Source organism: Notamacropus eugenii, chromosome 2 (genome assembly GCF_028372415.1).
Source record: "Notamacropus eugenii isolate mMacEug1 chromosome 2, mMacEug1.pri_v2, whole genome shotgun sequence".
NCBI classification, from domain to species: Eukaryota; Metazoa; Chordata; class Mammalia; order Diprotodontia; family Macropodidae; genus Notamacropus; species Notamacropus eugenii.
The window spans coordinates 319,784,733-319,791,047 of record NC_092873.1 but is presented as its reverse complement, the minus strand read 5'-3'; positions in this window follow the sequence as shown (position 1 = coordinate 319,791,047).

Genomic DNA, 6,315 nt, shown 5'->3' with positions numbered 1-6,315 from the left:
CTCTTTGATCCTTGGCAATTCATAGAAGAACCAGACTGGAGAAAAGACCAAGACACTTCAGGAAACTTCTGGAATCATCTTAGCACTATCCAGCAGGGGAAAGGTGGAGGCATTAGAAGTCACTCTTCTGAAGATCAGTGTTTCTTCCATGGAACCTGTGCCTAAAGCCTTGAACAGGCAACTAGACAAGTTTGCTACTTAGGCCTTTGTCAGAGCTCCACTTGGGACAAGAGACATGAACAAAATGAAGAAAGATGAGCAGCTCTCTAGGCTATCTTTAAGTGACCCTGGCAGGATCCTAATTAAATTAAAAAAAAAACCTGGAAGCATCAGCTAAGAGCCACCATAGAAAAGAAATATCCTTTACTCATATGGAGGTCTGATTCATTCAGTCTTGGAGGAATAAGAGGCTCTATAGATTGGATTTGATAAGCAAGACCCTGGTGCATGTAGCTAATAACAGAAGAAGAGAAACCTGTATCCAGGGAGTAGACTGGTAAATTTTTAACAACCAGCTCTCAAAAAAAAAAAAGTATGAATGTCACCTTTTAAAATTTCATTTGCATTATTAACATATTTTCTTTACTTTAAGTCTAGACCTTCCACAAAACAATAAATCAATCCCTGATTTGTGCCATTTGGCAATTTTTGAGCTTACCTTGAAAATTAAACATTGACTCTCTCAAGCTGGTTTGACTTAGCATCAGTACATCTCTGCTTTTATCTATACCTGAGGACACCATCCAATCAGGATCAGTAGGAGCAGAGAGCAGAGTCAAGGGACTGAGGAAAAATCATGAGAAAAAAAAAAAGAGTACCTAAGACTCTGACAGGTTTTGTAGAGAGACAGCCCTGTACCATGTAGGGGAATGTATGGAGGAAGACATGATTCCTGATTAGTTGAGAGACTGCAGAACATGCTGTGGCATACCTGATTTAGGGACTTTAGTTTACTGCAAATTTTTCAGAAAAAAACTCCCAAGATACATGGATAGAGGAGCTGCAGGGAGGTAGTCAAGAGAGATACTTTTGAATGGTGAACTGGAGCCCCATCATCTTCCTTAAGTTCCTGGGTGTGCAGCTCTATAGAGACTGTTAAAGAGAGAACTTCCCTTGGGTTAGTTACTTTGTTCTCTCTTCTGAGCTTGAGTTGAGATCTTATCTTGTTCCCAGCTGAAGAATTCATTTATTTTTATGTATTCTTTGGAATAGTCTAATCTACATAACTTCTCCAATCTACTTTGTTGGATAAATAGGTTTACTTGCTGTTTGCTCTTTGGGTTAGTCTTTTGTGGAGGGAAAGGGCTAAATTAGAGAGTTAAAGCTAAGGATCATCCTTCCCCTTTAAGAGATACCAGAGAAGCAACTTCCCTTCTGAACCCAGACACAAATCTTTAGACTAGGGGCATTTGAGGGGTGGTAGATGGATATAATTTTAGAAAAACGTGTCTCTTTGAGATAGCAGAGATTGCCCAACACCTGACCGTTTTGCACATTGCTTGACCTTTCCCCCCAACGTAGGCTGCTGGAAGAGCCAATTTCCCACAAAGAAAATCTCCTCTTGGAGATGGATTCTATCACAGATTATATGTATTCTATTTATATCTATTCATGCCACTTGCAAACTGTGTATACCTAGATAGCCCTGTATAAATTTGAAGTGAGAGGACCTGGGTTTGAATTCTGACTCTAACAGTTACTATGTGTGATCCCTTCAGGAAGTTATTGGACCTCTCTGGGCCTGAGCATCTTCATCTGCAAAGTGAGTGGTTGAACTGTTTGGCATCTAAGGTCCCTTCTGATACTTTATTCCCTGCCACATACCCTCTGATTCATTAACACTAGCCTAAGCTATGCTTTTCCATGGGCAAGATAACATACTCCATTTCTTGACTCTTGGCATTTTCCCTATCTGTCCCTCATGCCTGTAATACTCTTCTTTCTCCAACAGGAATGAGGGCACATACGGATCAATGCAATGGATCAGTCATGATTCTAGAGAACTGATAATGAACTATGCTGCCACATCCAGACAGAGGTGATGGATTCAAGATGAAGAACAAGGCATGCTTTTCATGACATGTACAATGTGGGAATTTGTTTTTATTTTTTAAAATTCATTTATTTATTTTTAGTTTTCAATATACACTTCCATAAGATTTTGAGTTCCAAATTTTCTCCCCATCTCTCACCTCCTCCCACCCCAAGATGGTATGTAATTGGATATTGGCTCTACATATATATTCATATTAAACCTATTTTTACATTAGTCATGTTGTAAAGAAGAATTAAGACCAATGGGAGACACCGTAAGAAAGAAGAAGAAAAAAAAAACCAAGAGAGAGAGAAAGACAGACAGAGCTCAAATAATATTCTTTGATCTGAATTTAAACTCCATAGTTCTTTTTCTGGATGTGGACAGTATTTTCCACCATGAGTCCTTTGGAATTGTCTTAGATCCTTGCATTGCTAAGAAGAACTAAGTCTATCAAAGTAATCTCACAATGTGGCTATTACTGTGTACAATGTTTTCCTGGTTTTTCTCACTTCACTCAACATCAGTTCATATAACCTTTCCAGGTTTTTCTGAAGTTTGCCTATTCATCATTTGTTATAGTATAATAGTATTCCATTACATTCATATACCACAAATTGTTCAGCCATTCCCCAACTCATGGACATCCCCTCAATTTCCAATTCTCTGCCACCACAAATAGACCCGCTGTAATATGTTTGTGCATGTGGATCCTTTCCCCATTTTTATGATCTTTTTGGCATATAGACCTATAAGTGGTATTGCTGGGTCAAAAGGTATGCACATTTCTGTAGCCCTTTGGGCATAGTTTCAAATTGCTCTCCAAAATGGTTGGATCAGTTTACAACTCCACCAACAATGCATTAGTGTTCTAATGTTCCCATATCTTCTCCAGCATTTATCATTTACTGTTTTGTCATGTTAGCCAATCTAATAGGTGTCCTCTTAGCCAATCTCAGAGTTGTTTTGATTTGCATTTTTCTAATCAATAGTGATTTAGAGCATTTTAAAATATGACTATGGATAGCTTTAATTTCTTCATCTGAAAACTGCCTGTTCATATCTTTTGACCATTTATCAATTGGGGAATGACTTGTATTCTTATTAATTTGATTCAGTTATCTATATATTTTAGAAATGAGACCTTTATCAGAGACATTGGTTGTAAAAAATTCTTTCCCAGTTTTCTGCTTCCCTTCTAATCCTGATTTCATTGACTTTGTGCAAGAATGTTCCATTTTGCATTTCATAATGTTTTCTATCTCTTGTTTGGTCATAAATCATTCCAGTCTCCATAAATCTGAAAGGTATACTATTCCTTGCTTTCCTAGTTTGCTTATAGTATCAGCCTTTATATCTAAATTGTGTACCCATTTTGACTTTATTTTGGTATATGATGTAAGAAGTTGGTCTATGCCTAGTTTCTGCCGTAGTTTTCCAGTTTTCCCAGCAGTTTTTGTTAAATAATTAATTCTGAAATTTGTTTCTCTTGACTGTGTATAAATTAATAAAATAAGTGTACTGATAATTAAATAAATAAAATTGTATTGATTGGAAAATGAAATTTAAAAAGAAACTAATTAGCCTAGGTTAGGATTAAATCTATGATCATCAGAAGTGGTCTAACCACAAATAAGGATTTCTGGTCTTTTAAACCTTTAATTTTAGTACAAATGGACCAAGTCTACTTTCTTGATTTGGTTTTTGTTTTAAAGTGGCAAGTTTTATGGGAAGCAGAAAGGTGCTTGCATGAGGTCTATCATATGAATCTAATAAGATGAAATTTAATAAAGATAAATTGAATTTAAAAAAAAAAACAACCTAGCACATTGAGTTGTGGGAGGCATGGCTAGGTAATAATTATGAGAAATAGTATGGTGCAATGGAAAAAAATACTGGGTGAGGCTCCAGATGATATGAGTTCAAATCCCAGCTCTTTGACTTTTTGTCTGAACAACTTTGGTGTAATCATTTAACTGTTTTGGGCAATAGTTTCCTCATCTGTTAAAGAAGGAGGTTGACTAGATGACCTCTAAGATCTATTCCAACTCCCTATGATGTGTGATTCTATGAACAGTTCATGTGAAAAAAAATACATTTTTTAGTGGCTTACCAACCTAAAATGAGTGTGACATAGCAGCCAAAAAAGCTAATGAGACTTTAGGCTGCATAAAGGCAATTATGGAATGCCACTATTTCTGAAAAATTGAAGTTGAAGATCACTCAAAAGTCAATGGAGAAATTCATGGCTGATATGAGCAGGCTGTAAGACATTATAAATTAGGAACACACAGAAGTAATAGCATAAAAAACATTAGAGAAATATTTGACTCAGGGAAGGAGCAGGAAATATGGGCCAGTCAATGGAAAAAGCATTAGCTACAAAATCAGAGGACCTATGTTCAAGTCGCACTTGTGGTCTTTACTATATGCATGATTTGGGGCAAGAATAGCTAGCATTTATACACCACTTTAAGTTTGCAAAACATTTTTCATATATTCTCATTTATAAAAACTCTATGAATTTTGTGCTATTCTATCCATTTTACAGCTAAGGAAATTAAGTCTCAGGGAGATTAAATGACTTACCTAGAGTCATATAACTAATAAGTGTCTAAGGCAAGATTTGTCCCAGGTTCTTCCTGATTGTAAGCCCAGTGTCTACACTACACTAAGCTGTTTCCTCTAATACATGGTGTACATAGCAAACCGATTTACTGTGTCTTCTATTTTAGGTATGTTTATTAGAGATTATGGTACATTACTAAGACTCTTGTCAACGTATGCAATCAAACTTTATTGGCTATTCAATAATACAAGAGCCAACCCCTCTGGGAACAAATCACCAGTTTGATTTGTATGTCTCCTACCAGTGCTCATGACAGTATACTCTCTACCAAGTGCAAAGAACTATGTCTCTCTCTGATGTGGCATGTCCCAATCAATCAGAACTGCTCTCAGAACCAACATGTGATGCTTGAATATCTGAGTTTGAGAAACACAAGTCGGTGTTGATGGACACTCAGAAGAAGATGGATGCCTGAGAGATCTCCATGGGTTTTTATGATTCTGGCTAAAGATGTTTACAAGTTCTAAGTTTCAATAAATGACTGATTACCCAAGTTTTTGATGAGAGAAAACTGCCAATCAATGCTTTAATTTCTTAATGTCATTAGCAAGTGTTTATCAATCATTTATTGGATTTAGGAAATACAAATTATTAGCAGGTATTGACCATATTTGGGGGTTTAGTAGGTGTTTACCAGATTTGGAACATATGTACCACTAGTATTTGTTTAATTGGCAGACACACACAAGTCACTATCAAATTACACAAAAATATTTATTTTATTACAGAAAAACATAACAAATATAACAAGTTTAATAAAAAATTGATAACAAGTTAATAAAAATAGGGGCCTAAAAATGGGATTACTCTGCTAAGTTAGCATACTTATTCCCACTTATTCCCACCTCCCAAACAATTTACAAGGTTCCACCTAAAGTAAGACACTTAACATCCCTAGGCATCAGTTTTCTTGGCTGTAAAATGAGAGAGGGGGTTGATTGGATGAGGTAATTTTTGAGGTCCCCTCCAGCTCTAGCTTTATGCGTCTATTCTAGCATTAAGGATTGAAGCAACTACTTAGCTATTGTCCAAGGATCGGCAACCTGCACCACTCCCTGTTCTTTGCATAATCATTGAAGTTTGCCAGGGGAAGCCTGATTTACCAGGAAGGGAAGTTAAAGGAAGCAAGAGAAGTCCCTGTTCTCACAATCATTGGCTCATTACCCCTACCCCAGCTACTCTGGGGATAAATTGTCAACTCTTCTAGAGTTTCCCCCAAAAGGTTGGGGACGAAGTAAATGAGGTACCCAATGCACAATATGCATTAGTTTAATTAGCTCTTAGCAAAGAATAGGTCATCCTTATACATAAAGTCAAGACAAGCATAAGAAGATCACAGCATGCATTATCAGAATAATTTAAACAGGATAATAATAGTAATACTTATTACTAGTACAGTCTGATGGGAGGCTAATATTCAAGGTTTGTTAGGACATAAACAGTTTTTGCAAGACTGCTAATTAGCCATGTTAATAATCATGTAATAGTAATTTCATCATGCCTGATGAAACAACCAAGCTTGATCTTTCCAGTAGCCCCTCTCTAAAGCTGACTCATCCTTTGGTGCCAACATATTTTTGTTGCTGCTTTGGTATTCACCACCCATCCAACTGCTGGCTTCTAAGGAAGAGAATGATACCAACTCTAGACC